Below are 16,133 nucleotides of genomic sequence, written 5' to 3' on the forward strand. Positions count from 1 at the left end.
GCTGGGAAATGGAGGCCGCCGCTTCCTCACAGTTAACTCGGCTGTCCTAAGGCCGGAACCGCAAGGCACGCTGGGAAATGGAGGCCGCCTCCTCCTCCTCCTCGCAGTTAACTCGGCTGTCCTAAGGCCGGAACCGCAAGGCACGCTGGGAAATGGAGTCCGCCGCCGCAAGGAGAGGCCGGGAAATAGGAGTTGGGGCGCCGGGGCTCCCTGCGTTCTCTCATGGGGCTAATTCAGGCCAGGACCGCTGGGAAATGAGTTCAAAGAAGCGAGGGCCTGCCTCCTTCCCTGACAGTCGACTCGGCTTTTAATAGGCTAGAGCCGCAAGGCACGCTGGGAAATGAAGGCGGCTGCCGCCTCCTCACAGTTATCTCGGCTGTCCTAAGGCCGGAACCGCAAAGCACGCTGGGAAACGGAGTCAAGGCGCCCTGTGGTGAACTAATACTCTTTCGCCCCAACCGCAAGGCATGCTGGGAAATGGTGGACTGCGTATCCCAACCGACCGCGCGCGCAAGGCACGACGGGAAATGGCCACCGTGATCGTCCCTCAGTGATTTCCCCATCTGTGTTGTTATATCCGGGCGTTTCCATGGTGCTTTTCCCTCAGACGGCAAGCCAGAGGCCTCCTTCCTCGGCTCTTTCGGTCATAAATAACGGAGAGGGAGAGAGGCTGGCGCGCAAGGCACGCCGGGAAGTGGAGTTGCCTATGCGAACTTCCTCAGCGGGGGGGGGTTTCTCTAGCGCATGGCATGCTGGGGCTTGAAGTACCCAGCGCCCGCAACGACCGAAAAGAGAGGGCACAGCAAGGCATGCTGGGAAATGAGAGCGCGGCTTCGCTCTTACCACGCTGATTTATCGAACTCCCCAGAGCGCATGCGCGGAGCTGAAGGCACGTGGGGCAATGGAGTCTTCCTTTAGGGGGCGCACGTGGGTAGGGCGTTCTGCATCTTGGTGGCATCGAAGTAACTGGTGTCATTTATAAAATATATGTTATGTACTGAGTTGAATAGGATCCAAACTGCAGCAGTCTGATTGGTCCTAGAACAATAGGATCCAAATTGCAGCAGTCTGATTGGTCCTAGAACAATAGGATTCAGAATGCAGCAGTCTGATTGGTCCTAGAGCAATGCAGCAGTATGATTGGTTGGCAGGAACCACCCAATCATGCTCCAGATAGAAGTGAATCCACAACCTGATTGGCTTACAGTAGAATTCCGGAATTAGCCAATCATGTGCAGCCCATTGTGTAAATAATGTATATAAAGCAGATACTTTGAGGGGACTTCCATTCATTCCTCCTCACCACTATGAGCTGAATAAAGAGCATGAAATCACTTTGCGACTCTGAGTATATTTCAATATATATTTTATATTTTTTTATAATATATTTATTAAGGTTTTAGGAATTTATATAAAATAGAAAAAACAAAACAAAACAAAAAAACAAGAACAATGAAAATACATACAAACCAAACAAAACACATGCAAAACAAGTATAATTTCCATCCCTTATATTCATAAAACTTACTTTCCCGACCTCCTCATACCTCCCCTTTCTGTATTCCATTCTCTAATTAAGTCAATTCAGCAAATCCATCCCCTAATTTCTGTATAATTTTTAACCTTTCTTTTCTTAATCACATAATCATTACAGCTTTAACCACTTAATTTCTGAATCAACATCGTTCTAGCCTTCAATAATTTTACAATGTTTCTTAAGATAGTCCTTAAATTTCTTCCAATCTTCTTCCGCCGTCTCTTTTCCCTGGTCTCGGATTCTGCCGGTATAAAATATATATTTAAAATGCAGCTTAGGTCCCTCTCTGTTTTATAAATGTTGCATTTAATTTATTGTAGATTAATTCATACAGCATATAAAATGTATAAATGTTGTTGTTGTGGTGGTTGTTTTAAATAATTTTTATTAACAGGCCAATCAAATCACATTAATTCCAAATCACATTAATTCCAAATTACACAGCCAAATTTTAAATTTTTTGTTGGGGGTACCCATACTTCGAGCTCCAAAAGGGATCCAAACATCTCTCTTGCTGCTGCTTTAATATACACAGTTCTGTCCAAATAGTATTCACAGTTCTATTCCATCTTCTCTTTGTTGTTTTCCTCATATTCTTGTCTACTTTATGATCTCAAATAGTCTCCGCAAGCAGGTTGAAAACAAATGTTGTTATAAATGTTGTTGTTGTTTAGTTGTTTAGTCGTGTCCGTCTCTTTGTGACCCCCTGGACCAGAGCACGCCAGGCCCTCCTGTCTTCCACTGCCTCCCGCAGTTTGGTCAGGCTCATGTTTGTAGCTTTGAGAACACTATCCAACCACCTCGTCCTCTGTCGTCCCCTTCTCCTTGTGCCCTCCACCTTTCCCAACATCAGGGTCTTTTCCAGGGAGTCTTCTCTTCTCAGGAGGTGGCCAAAGTCTTGGAGCCTCAGCTTCACGATCTGTCCTTCCAGTGAGCACTCAGGGCTGATTTCCTTCCGAATGGAGAGGTTTGATCTTCTTGCAGTCCATGGGACTCTCAAGAGTCTCCTCCAGCACCATAATTCAAAAGCATCAATTCTTCAGCGATCAACCTTCTTTATCATCCAGCTCTCACTTCCATACATAACTACTTAGCTTTCACTGTACGAACCTTTGTTATTTACTCACATTTATAGAATAGCTTGGGACACGGGTGGCGTTGGGGGTTAAACCACAGAGCCTAGGGCTTGCCGATCAGAAGGTCGGTGGTTCGAATCCCCACGACGGGGTGAGCTCCTGTTGCTCGGTCCCTGCTCTTGCCAACCTAGCAGTTCGAAAGCACGTCAAAGTGCAAGTAGATAAATAGGTACCACTCCGGAGGGAAGGTAAATGGCGTTTCCGTGTGCTGCTCTGGTTCGCCAGAAGCGGCTTAGTCCTGCTGACCACATGACCCGGAAGCTGTACGCCGGCTCCCTCGGCCTGTAAAGCGAGATGAGCGCTGCAACCCCAGAGTCGGCCATGACTGGACCTAATGGTCAGGGGTCCCTTTACCTTTACTTTATAGCTTTATTTTTGTTTTTAAGGCAAAATACAGGAGCCCTGAAATTCACACGGAAAATTCGTTTCTACACCTCATGGACATGCTTGCTAAGATACAAGTCAGCAGTTAACTCTTGGAAAGTCCTGATTCTGATCTATTTAACGGTTAAAGCCATAGCTGTCAACCTTTCCCTTTTCTTGCGAGTAACCCTATTCGGAATAAGGGAATTTCCCTTTAAAAAGGGGAAACGTTGACAGCTATGGTTAAAGCCTCAAGGAGAAGGAAAACGGGTGACCAGAACTGTTTTAAAGGGTGTTGTTTTTTAAGGAAACCTGGCAGAAGTCCAGAGTTTCGACCACAAAATGAATCTGAACTGGCCATTTAAGTGTTTTAAGCTGCAAAGAGGAGGAAAACTGACTTCTTTAACTGTTCTAATGTGAAAAAAGAAGGAAACCTGGTGCAAATAAGGGCTTTCTGCAGCAAAACAAAATAAAATTGGCCACTTGACTGATTTAAACTATAAACACGAGAACAACTAGTGACTCAAAACTACTTGTATTTTAAAGGAGGTGGGGTGGGAGAAGAAAACCTGGTGGGAGTCCAGACTTTCAGCCACAAAATTATTATGATTATTATTATTAATAATAATAATAATTTATTATTTATATCCTGCCCAACTGGCTGCGTTTCCCCAGCCACTCTGGGCGGCTTCCAAAAAAAAATTAAAATACTGTAATACATCAAACATTAAAAGCTTCCCTAAACAGGGCTGCCTTCAGATGTCTTCTAAAAGTCTGGTAGTTGTTGTTCTCTTTGACATCTGGTGGGAGGGCGTTCCACAGGGAGGGCGCCACTACCGAGAAGGCCCTCTGCCTGGTTCCCTGTAACTTGGTTTCTCAGAACTTGCCTCGTAAAGCAAAGGTTTTCAATCTTTTGAGTCCATGGCTCCCTTGACCAACTACTTTGGCACCCCTGTGAGGCTCAGGAGCCGAGTTATGTCAGCCACTGACTGCAGAGCCAGTAGCCCCTCACCCATTTTTGAACACCCTCCCTTGTGGAGTGCTCCCTCAGCCTCATCTCCCCCCTCTCTTTGGGGGTCCTCAAGGCAGCCCCTGGTCTCTGAGCCTAATACACAGGGTCCAGCTATTTCCTGGTTTTAACACTCCAAGCATCGATTAAAGTCTCACACCTATTAGACCCAGGAATTTACAGGTGAAACCCAGAAAATTAGAATATTGTGGAAAAGTTCATTTATTTCAGTAATTCAACTTAAAAGGTGAAACTAATATATGAGATAGACTTGTGGACCAGCTGATGACATGGCTCCCCAAATCAACACAGACTGTGGAAACTTCACGATGGACTTCAGGCATCTGGCATTGTGTGCCTCCCCATTCTTCCTCCAGACTCTGGGTCCTTGGTTTCCAAATGAGATACAAAAGCTGCTCTCATCAGAAAAGAGATTTGGGGAGCCATGCCATCAGCTGGTGTTGGTCCACTGTGCTTCATTAAGTCCAGGGTCAACACAGCCGTCTACCAGGAGATTTTGGAGTACTTCATGCTTCCTTCCGCAGACAAGCTTTATGGGGATGCTGACGTCATTTTCCAGCAGGACTTTGTCACCTGCCCACACTGCCCAAAGTACCAAAACCTGGTTCAATGCCCATGGGATTGCTGTGCTTGATTGGCCAGCAAACTCGCCTGACCTGAACCCCATAGAGAATCTATGGGGCATTGCCAAGAGAAAGATGAGAGACATGAGACCGAGCAATGCAGAAGAGCTGAAGGCTGCTATTGAAGCATCCTGGTCTTCCAATACACCTCAGCAGGGCCACAGGCTGATAGCATCCATGCCACGCCACATTGAGGCAGTAATTGATGCAAAAGGGGCCCAAACCGAGTACTGAGTACATATGCCTGCTTCTACTTCTCAGAGGTCCAATACTGCTCTATTTGCAATCCTTGTTTTGCTGATTTCATTTAATATTCTAATTTTCTGAGGTTGTTAATTTGGGGTTTTCATCAGCTGTACGCCATGATCCTCACAATTATAACAAAGGCTTGACATATCTCGCTTTGCATGTCACGAGTCTATCTCATATATTAGTTTCACCTTTTAAGTTGAATTACTGAAACAAATGAACTTTTCCACGATGTTTTAATTTTCCGAGTTTCACCTGTAAGGTGTCTAGCACCCACAGACTCATAATAACATGTTAAAAGATCTATACTGGCGGGTGGTCAGTAGGGTGAAAATTGCCATACCTTCCTCCCCCCTGCCCCATGATGGGCTGGTGCTTGCCAGAGAGGGTGGGGTATGGGGGGGCTCCTCAATATTGAGGGGTCTGAAGCCCCTTCCACTCCTATATCTGGCTCCCCTGGTCAGTAGATGGTCAAAAGGGGAACCGAATGCCAACAATAGAAGAATGGCAGATGAAGATATTGGACTTTTTGGAGCTGGCCAACCTGACTGGAAGAATCCACGACCAGAAAGAGGAGGAGACAGAGGAGGACTGGAAGAAATTTAAAGAATATTTAGCTACCGTATTTTTCGCCCCATAGGACGCATTTTTTCCCCTCCAAAAATGAAGGGGAAATGTGTGTGCGTCCTATGGGGCGAATGCAGGCACCGACCCCTCTCACTCTCCAGGCTTCGCGCAGATCTCCGCAAGCCACAGGAGCCCAGCGCCGGGCTCCCACGGCTTGCGGAGAGTTGCCTGCATGCTGAAGCCTGGGCGCGCTGAGCTCAGCACGCCCAGACTTCGCACAGCTCTCTGCAAGGCGCAGGAGCCCGGCGCTGGGCTCCCGCGGCTTGCGGAGAGTTGCCTGCATGCCGAAGGCTGGGCGCAGCTCTCCGCAAGGCGCGGGAGCCCAGCGCCGGGCTCCCACGGCTTGCGGAGAGTTGCCTGTTCTGGGGGCTGGGGTCGGGGGAAGCTCGGGCTTCCCCCGCGCCAGGGGGGGAAATAAATTTTTTCCCCTTTATTTCCCCCCCAAAAAACTAGGTGCACCTTATGGGATGGTGCGTCCTATAGGGCGAAAAATACGGTAAATATTGTGATATAAGATAAATAGAAAATTCTTGGAGGTAACAAATAGGCTTAGGGGTAGAATAAGAATATGTGGTAGTAAATATTAAGGATTAGAATATTAATAAAGGAGAAGATGTTAGTAAATGAAAGGAGTTAATATTATTAGAAATATGAATTTGGAGAACTGTTACACAGGTGATATAATGAAATTCAGTTAGAGGGGATTCGAGGAAGTCAGTTGTCAATGTAATGAGAATTAGGCATTTAAAGATACAAATTTTCTTTGTATTTAGTTTTGTGTATTGTAGTGTTTTTCTTTCTTGTGTGTTGTGTTATGTCTTTTTTGTGATAAATGTGGAAAATCAATAAAATTTTTGGGAAGAAGAAAAGGGGGGAACAGAATGGAAAGTTGAAGGCTGTTGATCATAACATGGGGAGCAGGGGGTGGGGAGATTGGATTGAATAGGAAGATTGTTTTCCCAAAATCGCAGCCCTTTCAGTACATATGTGCATGAAAGGCCCTTTGATAATGTGTGGTGTCCTGCTCTCAGATGGTTCTAAAAACGGATGCTTCCTCCTGCCGTTCCTCTGGTCCCCTGGCAGAACTTCCCGGTTCTGAAAGACAAGGGCTGTTCTTTGCGGCGAACCAACTCGGCTATTTCCCTCTCCGTCTGAAATGTCAAAGGGGCGTTGTGGCGGGGCTGGTGAGATAATCACGTTTTCTGTGCCCCAAAGGCAGTGCCTTTCCCAGCGTTGCACATAAAGCGCAAAAGCTTTCAGAACCTGGATGAAGATGCAAAGCAACGTAGAAGAGATGGGGAAAGTCCACAGCTCCAGTCCCGGGTTCACCACCAGGAGTCTCTAGGTGGGCCTGGCGAAGACCCCTTTCTGAAACCTTGGAGAACCAGATGTGGAGAGGTCACATCCACATCCAGATCTTTAAAGCATTGGATTTAGGGCAGCACAACCACACACGGAGCCATAAAAATAATAATACTAACAGGTACCTGCTGAGAACATCCATAAAAAAGCAACTGTACCCATTCAGGAAGCGGAAATATCATCTCAGCAATGCATACCTGAAAAACATTGTTTGCTTGGGTGTATGATTTGCCCAGGGACGCGGGTGGCGCTGTGGGTTAAAACACAGAGCCTAGGGCTTGCCGATCAGAAGGTCGGCGGTTCGAATCCCCGCGATGGGGTGAGCTCCCGTTGCTCAGTCCCTGCTCCTGCCAACCCAGCAGTTCGAAAGCACGTCAAAGTGCAAGTAGATAAATAGGTACCGCTGTGGCAGGAAGGTAAACGGTGTTTCCGTGCGCTGCTCTGGTTCGCCAGAAGCGGCTTAATCGTGCTGGGCACAAGACCCGGAAGCTGTACGCCGGCTCCCTCGGCCAGTAAAGCGAGAGGAGCACCGCAACCCCAGAGTCGGCCACAACTGGACCTAATGGTCAGGGGTCCCTTTACCTTTGTATGATTCGCCCAGACCTGAAGCAGCCTTTGGGGTGGGAACCATCAGCTATTTCCTGCTTCCTTCCTATACAGTTTGGACGCGGGTGGCGCTGCGGTCTAAACCACTGAGCCTCTTGCGCTTGCCGATCAGGAGGTCGGCGGTTCGAATCCTTGCAATGGGGTGAGCTCCCGTTGCTCGGTCCCAGCTCCTGCCAACCTAGCGGTTTGAAAGCACCCAAAAAAGTGCAAGTAGATAAATAGGTACCGCTCCGGCAGGAAGGTAAACGTGACCAACTCTGGGGTTGCGGCGCTCATCTCGCTTTATTGGCCGAGGGAGCCGGCGTACAGCTTCCAGGTCATGTGGCCAGCAGGACTAAGCCGCTTCTGGTGAACCAGAGCAGCGCACGGAAACGCCGTTTACCTTCCCGCCGGAGCAGTACCTGTTTATCTACTTGCACTTTGACGTGCTTTCGAACTGCTAGGTTGGCAGGAGCAGGGACCGAGCAACGGGAGCTCACCCCATTGCAGGGATTCGAACCGCCGACCTTCTGATCAGCAAGTCCTAGGCTCTGTGGTTTAACCCACAGCACCACCCACATCCCTGGCCTAGGGCCTATCTTCATCTAAATCCAGCCCTGAATTCCCATCATCCCTGACCACTGGTCCTGTTAGCTAGGGATGGTGGGAGTTGTAGTCCCAAAACAGCTGGAGGGCCAAGTTTGGCCATCACTGATTTAAACATTTCAGTATGGTGTAACATAGCATACTATCCAGATCGGAAAAGATAAAGGCTCCTTTGTCTTGGGGAGGAGATGAGAGTTTGCTTGTCTCAAATCAGATTTAATCTCTAAATGAGATTCCCCGCAAAAGCCAGCAGACACCTCTCATTGAGTTTGCATACATACTTAAGGTACCTATGCAAGAAAAATTATATTTTGGGAATGATTCCTGCATTGTTTTAAGCTTTCTGGATATCTCATGATCACATAAAGAAGGAGTGTTCCATGTTTTAAATCAAGCAGTGCAAAATTTCTGTTTGTTTTCCAATGTATCCATTAAAAAACAAACTCGGTGCGGTGAAACCCAATTTTTATTCTGAAAGTGTGGCCCAGAGGGAGGGGGGAAGAGAGCCAGTGTCTTAGGCTGAAAGCCTCCACCTTTCTCCAAAAAGTCCCCTTTGGGCCAGGCAGTCTCCGCCCTCCATTGTTAATTGGCCAGATGTTCTCGCAGCCCAGCCGCTGCCTCCTGCGCGTCTTTCGTCCCGGGTGGCTCCCGGAGCAGCTGCGCAACGCTGCGATGCGCTGAGCCCGCGGCAGCAGGTAAGGCGGAATGCGGAAGGGGGAAAGGCGCACTGGCGCAACTCTGGCGCGCATGGGTCTTCTGGGCTCATCTGGTGCTGGGATCCTGGCCCCGGGTCAGCCAGGGCTGGTCTACTCGGAAGCCCATCCCACTGTCTCCAATGGATCTCCAAAGCGCGGTTTCCCAGCCTTAAAGCTGTTGCGCTCTGCGGGTTGACTTGGGCGTAAAGCCCCCGAGTTTGCCGTGCGCACAGCGGGTTCCCACGACAGACACGGCTTGCTTCCCGGCCTGTCAATTCCAGCGGGTCTCCTCTGAGTAAGGATGAGGTCGGTGGAACTTGGAACTTTTTGCGCTGCATAGGATCTGGCTGTGAGTCTCCGTAAGCGCATTGAACGCCGAGGGTTTTGATTCTGGGTAATCCTGTATAGAACTGTGCTGTGTAGACGAAATTCTGTCCACACTTACTTTGGGAGTAAGCTCATCTGTAGTGTTGGATTCCTCGCAATGCAGGAATCTCACAGCCTGAGACTTGGTTCTGAGCGTCTATGACTGGGCTGCCTTCTTAAATTCCCTGTAGGACTCTTGAGGTGGGACTCTGGCGCTACTACCAGTCACCCTGGCATTTTTGCAAGTGGAGTTTTAGAATCACCACTTAAAACCACCTTTTCACTTCTGAGCTGAAGAGAGGTTTCTGGACTCAAGTTATTCTGGGAACAGGACCAAACCAGGACAGCTGCGTTGGGTGGCTGGAGTCTTGGAAGAGCACCTGATGGTTAGCCCAACATTTCAGGGGGTCAGACTAGATGGCCATTGGGGGTCCCTTCCAACTCCACAGTTCCATGGTTCTATTAATATTCAGCCAGCCGTGAACTCAGGTAAAAGAGTCACACGGGAGTGTGTGAGAGAGCTTTAAATTATTCCGTTTTTCCTTCTTTCTCTCTGGCACCAGATGGTTTAATTGCCTTGGCAGCTTTCCACGCTGGTTCCTGACTGCTCACTAGAAGAGGAAGCCGGTTTCCTGTCTGCCTTGGACCCCAAGGCTGATAAATCAAGAGTTTTACCACTCAGGGGAAAGTGTTGCAGGGAGGAAAGAGAACTTGCCCAAAGATAAAAGCTGAGATTGTCATCTCTGGATGGGAGCTGGGAGGGGTGTCAATTTCTCACATTGTCTCTTTTTAAAAAAGAAATTTATTTATTTGGGTTTTCAAATTTTTACAGAGATATACCCAACATTAAAAAAAATACAAATTTCCAATGAATCTCCTGGACTTCCATCCAGGTCCTATTGTTAATCATTTCCTTCATCTTTTATGATGGTGCAAATCTTTTACATCTCCACTGTGTCCAGAATTCACTCTTAAATGACAAGTGCTATTCCAACCCTACTAACGATTTTAACTGTTTACAATGGTCTTTAAGGTAAGTTATAAATTTTCCCCATTCCTTATTAAAATTTTGGTCTTTCTTCCTGATTTCTGATTCTTCCAGTCATTTTAGCCATTTCAGCATAGTCCATCGACTTCATCCGCTATTCTTCTCTGGTGGAAACTTTATCTTCTTTCCATCTCTGGGCCAATAACATCTGCACAGCCGTGGTTGCATACATAAATAGTCTTTTCTGCTCCCTTGGGATTTCGGCACCTAAAATTCCTAAAAGGAAGGCTTCAGGTTTCATAACAAAGGTTGTTTTAAACATTTTTTTTCCAACTCATTATATAAAGGACCCCTGACCATTAGGTCCAGTCGTGGCCAACTCTGGGGTTGCGGCGCTCATCTCGCTTTATTGGCTGAGGGAGCCGGCGTACAGCTTCCGAGTCATGTGGCCAGCAGGACTAAGCCACTTCTGGCAAACCAGAGCAGCGCACAGAAACGCCGTTTACCTTCCCGCCGGAGCGGTACCTATTTATCTACTTGCACTTTGACGTGCTTTCGAACTGCTAGGTTGGCAGGAGCAGGGACCGAGCAACAGGAGCTCACCCCGTCATTGCGGGGATTCGAACCGCCGACCTTCTGATCGGCAAGCCCTAGGCTCTGTGGTTTAACCCACAGCGCCACCTGCATCCCTAACTCATTATATATCATTTCCCAAAATCCTTTTACTACCTTACAATTCCACCACATATGATAAAAGGTGCCTTCTTTTTCCTTACATTTCCAGCATACATTTGAGCATGTTTTATACATTTTTGCTCATTTGCTAGGAGTTAAATACAGTGGACGCTCAGGTTGCGAACATGATCCATGCAGGATGCACGTTCACAACCCACAGTGTTTGCAACCTGCGTCTGCGCACGCGCAGGTTGCAATTCGACGCTTCTGCGCATGTGCAAAATGCGATTTAGCGCTTCTGCGCATGCGTGAGCACCGAAACCCAGAAGTAACCCGTTCCGGTACTTCTGGGTTTCAGCGGTCCGCAACCCGAAAAAATGCAACCTGAAGCGTCTGTAAGCTGAGGTATAAGTGTACCACCAGTACATCATTTTCATAAAATTTTCTTTCAACATATAACTTCCTCACATTCTCTGTGATGCTTCCCACGTTAGAACGCATTGGCGTCAGACCTTCCGATGACAATTGTGCAGAGATAAAGCAGTTTAATATTTAGAAATGACAGTAATCGTGGGATGGTAGCGTTGGAAGGGACCCCAGGTGTCATCCAGTCCAACCCCCTACAATGCAGGAGTCACATCTACAGAAAATCCCCGACAGACAGCTTCTCAACCTCTGTTTAGAATCATCCAGCGAAGGAGAGCTCACCACCTTCCATTTTCAAACAGCTCCTCCTCTCAGCAGGTAGATTTTAACATTTTATCATTCCTGAAAAGCTGTGTGACGCAGCAGCAAAAAAGGCTAAGGCTATTCTAGGTTACCTAAAACGAGTGCACAGATCAAGGTGTGGTTAGACCACACCTGGAGTCCTGTGTCCAGTTCTGGGTGCCACAATTTAAGAAGGATATTGACAAGTTGGAAGTTGTGCGAAGGAGGGTGAACAAGATGATTGAGAGGTCTGGAGACCAAGCCTGACGAGGAATGGTTGAAGGAACTGGGTATGTTTAGCCTGGAGAAGAGGAGACTGAGAGGAGATGGGGGGTTGTGGGTCTGAGCCCTAGTAAAGGTAAAGGTAAAGGGAGCCCTGACCATTAGGTCCAGTCGTGGCCGACTCTGGGGTTGTGGCACTCATCTCGCTTTATTGGCCAAGGGAGCTTCCGGGTCATGTGGCCAGCAGGACTAAGCTGCTTCTGGTGAACCAGAGCAGCGCACGGAAACACCGTTTACCTTCCCGCTGGAGTGGTACCTATTTATCTACTTGCACTTTGACGTGCTTTCGAACTGCTAGGTTGGCAGGAGCAGGGACCGAGCAACGGGAGCTCACCCTGTTGCGGGGATTCGAACCGCCGACCTTCTGATCGGCAAGTCCTAGGCTCAGTGGTTTAACCCACAGCGCCACTCACGTCTGAGCCCTACCTTGGATAAAAGATTCCTGCATTGCATGGGGTTGGACTAGTCACTAGAAAACCCTTAGGGTCCCTTTCAACTCTACAAGTCTATGATTCTATGAAAAGCTGAGGTGAAGGCCGTCTCTGGAGTGAGTTTCCTTTGCAGCTTCTAATGAGCACAATTGGTGAATTTTATTATTTTGGTCGCAGACCAGTTCCAGCCCACATACAATATCAAGGAAGTCATAAAACACAATAGGGATACATTTGAATTTGCAATTTTGCTTTGCAAAAGCTCCCAATTTGTTGTAAGATAACACTTAACAATTTTAGTATAAATAAAGCTGTGGGTTAAACCACAGAGCCTAGGACTTGCCGATCAGAAGGTCGGAGGTTCGAATCCCTGCGACGGGGTGAGCTCCCGTTGCTCGGTCCCTGCTCCTGCCAACCTAGCAGTTCAAAAGCACGTCAAAGTGCAAGTAGATAAATAGGTACCACTCTGGCGGGAAGGTAAACGGCATTTCCATGCGCTGCTCTGGTTCGCCAGAAGCGGCTTAGTTCGGCTGGCCACATGACCCGGAAGCTGTACGCCGGCTCCCTCGGCCAATAAAGCGAGATGAGCCCCGCAACCCCAGAGTCGGTCACGGCTGGACCTAATGGTCAGGGGTCCTTTTACCTTTACCTTTATTTTATTTAAAGCCGTTTACCAAAAACAACAACAACACCTCATTAAACTTATCAATAAATGACAGTTAAAAACTGGTGTCTTAAAAAAAAATCAAAACTAATTAAAACCAACCAGAAGCTAGAAGTTTGTAAGGCATGGAACTTCTGTGCATCAGGGCAGATTTGCCTAAACAAACAAAAATGTTTTCAGCAGACCCCGGAAAGTGTGCAACAACGGCATGTGTACTCTGATGTCAGAGAACTGTAGAATTGCAGAGCTGGAAGGGACCTCTGAGAGTCATTTAGTCCAACCCCTGCAATGCAGGAATCTCTTTTTTTAAAAAAATAAATTTTTATTGATTTTCCAACATATATTAAAACACAATACAACTCACAACACATAAACAAACAAACATATAAACACGTATAATTTCATAACCTCTTTTTCTTAAACCTTATTTCAACGACTTCCCCATACCTCCCTTTTCTGCATCCCTGTTTTAAACTTTTCCAGCAACCCCTAATTTCAATTACTTATAATTCACTTTCTTTAATCCTTTTTCTCTTACCCAATTATTTGTCACTGCAATTCTGTTTTACATTACCCATGACATTTTAGCACTCATTAATTTTACAACAGTTCTTAAGATAAACTTTAAATTTCTTCCAATCTTCTTCCACTGTCTCTTTTCCTTGGTCGCGGATTCTGCCAGTCATCTCAGCCAGTCCCATATAGTCTATCACCTTCGTCTGCCACTCTTCCAGCGTGGGTAGTTCTTGTGTCTTCCAATACTTTGCTAAAAGAACTCTTGCTGCTGTTGTAGCATACATAAAAAACGTCCTATCTTTCCTTGACACCAATTGGCCTACCATGCCCAGGAGAAAGGCCTCTGGTTTCTTATGAAAGGTACACTTAAGGACCTTCTTAATTTCATTATAGATCATTTCCCAGAAGGCCTTGATCCTTGGGCACGTCCACCAAAGGTGGTAGAAAGTACCTTCAGTTTCATTACATTTCCAGCATTTATTATTGGGCAAATGATAAATTTTTGCAAGCTTGACTGGGGTCATGTACCACCTATAAATCATTTTCATAATGTTCTCTCTTAAGGCATTACATGCCGTAAACTTTATACCGGTAGTCCATAACTGTTCCCAGTCAGCAAACATAATGTCATGACCAATGTCTTGTGCCATTTAATCATAGCTGATTTAACCGTCTCATCCTGTGTATTCCATTTCAACAGCAAGTTATACATTCTTGACAAATTCTTAGTAATGGGTTCCAACAATTCTGTTTCTAATTTTGATCTCTCCACCTGGAAGCCAATTTTCCTGTCCTGTTTGAAAACTTCATTTATCTGGTAATAATGAAGCCAGTCTCTTGCAATGCAGGAATCTCAAATGAGGAATCCATGGCCCATCTCAGTCGGCAGGGAGTTCCGAAGTGTAGCTGCTGCCACACTAAAACTCTCAACTTCAATCCTCCCTGGCCATTGGCCATGCTGGCTGGGGCTGTTGTGAGATGTACTTCAGCAAGGACCTAGACCAGGGGTCAGCAAACTTTTTCAGACGGGGGCCGGTCCACTGTCCCTCAAACCTTGTGGGGGGCCGGCTATATTTTTTTGCGGGGGGAATGAACGAATTCCTATGCCCCACAAATATCCCAGAGGTGCATTTTAAATAAAAGCACACATTCTACTCATGTAAGAACACCAGGCAAGGTGTTCCACAAATAACCAAGGGGTGCATTTGAAATAAAAGGGCACATTCTAATGTAAAAGCACGCTGATTTCTGGACTGTCCGTGGGCCAGATTTAGAAGGCGATTGGGCCGCATCTGGCCCCCAGGCCTTAGTTTGCCTACCCATCACCTGGAGGGTCTAAGGCTCCCCACACACACCTGCACTGCACCCTGAAATCTTGGGCAATGGTACCTGCTCACCTCTAAACCTTGGTTTATTACCCCTCTTAAGGCTCCCAAACTATTTGAATTCCTTAACTTCTTCGGCTCATAGATATGCCTTTGTAAAGGCAAGATTCAACACCTTCCCATCGAACGTGCTGAGAAATAGATTCTCCAATGGACAGATATCGCTCTTATGTGATTGTAATTGTGGGGCGCCGGAATCGTTGCATCCCATAATTCTTGACTGTGCTTTTCACTCATCGGCCAGGAGCAAGTTTCTTGCTCAATATCTAAAGGGAATTGCCAATGATACGAATGAAGCCAAACTGAGATATCTATTAAATGATGATGACCCCCTAAGATCACTCATGGTTGCCAGATTCTTGATCAGCGTCCTATCCCTAAAGAAGAGAAACGGACTCCTGTGCGGCTCGGATAATCCCTTTAAACTATGATCTATGTTTTAGGATGTAATTAGGTGATATCACCATTGATGTCTTCTACTAATTTATGAGCAGAGGGCGATGTTTATGTTACAGATTTATTGTAATGTATGATGTTGGTCGTTTGTTTTTGTTTTGCTTTGGTTTTTGTCTGTTGTTTGTAAGTTTTGGCGGTTTTTAAATTTGGAGGTTTAAGTACATTATGTTGGTATGGGAAACTGTCGTGTGATGGGCCAATGGCCGTAATAAAGATCAATACAATACAATACTGCACCCTGAAAGGTGGGAAGACGGGGACCTGCAAAATGGGGGGGAAAGCAAATATATGTGGCAGCGTTCTGCTCGCATCCGTGCTTTTCAGTAAGGGTGTGCGGCTACGGATTACGAGTTTGGCTCAGCCAGCAGTTAGTCTGCTGTCTATTTGCTCTCCAGGAAGCCTGTGATGTCGCCCGGCCGCTGATCTTGGCAGTCGTGCCGAGCAAGACAATGGTTTTCTTCCCACAACGGATGGAGGCCCTCTGTAATTTCCCTTCTCTTACGGAAGCTGAGATTCTTCCCACCCCTGTCCCACTTCCTTTCATGGGGTTTATTTTCCATGTCCCCCACTCCTCCTCCCTCTTCTGGGAAGTCCATCCTGGCTGGGGGGTTTCACGGGAGCCGCGCTCCTTATTCCCCCCCCGTTTGTTTTTATTCCTGACCTTTTAGACCCCATCAGTTTTCTCCAAGCAGCCCAATACAGTGGTACCTCGGGTTAAGTACTTAATTCGTTCCGGAGGTCTGTACTTAACCTGAAACTGTTCTTAACCTGAAGCACCACTTTAGCTAATGGGGCCTCCCGCTGCTGCCGCACCGCCAGAGCCCGATTTCTGTTCTTATCCTGAAGCAA

General features: G+C 46.9%; 1 protein-coding gene across 2 annotated transcripts in view; it reads left to right on the forward strand.

The window, feature by feature from the left end:
* Positions 1–8,683: 8,683 nt before the first annotated feature.
* Positions 8,684–16,133, forward strand: part of KANK3 (KN motif and ankyrin repeat domains 3) — a 32,518-nt gene continuing 25,068 nt past the window's right edge. Inside the window, exon 1 of one of the 2 annotated variants that reach the window (XM_083594421.1) lies at positions 8,684–8,813. The gene's annotated coding sequence lies outside the window, so the exon portion shown is untranslated. The other variant, XM_083594422.1, reaches the window with a different exon arrangement.

This window comes from Podarcis filfolensis (assembly GCF_964270895.1).
Source record: "Podarcis filfolensis genome assembly, chromosome: 18".
Taxonomy (NCBI): Eukaryota; Metazoa; Chordata; class Lepidosauria; order Squamata; family Lacertidae; genus Podarcis; species Podarcis filfolensis.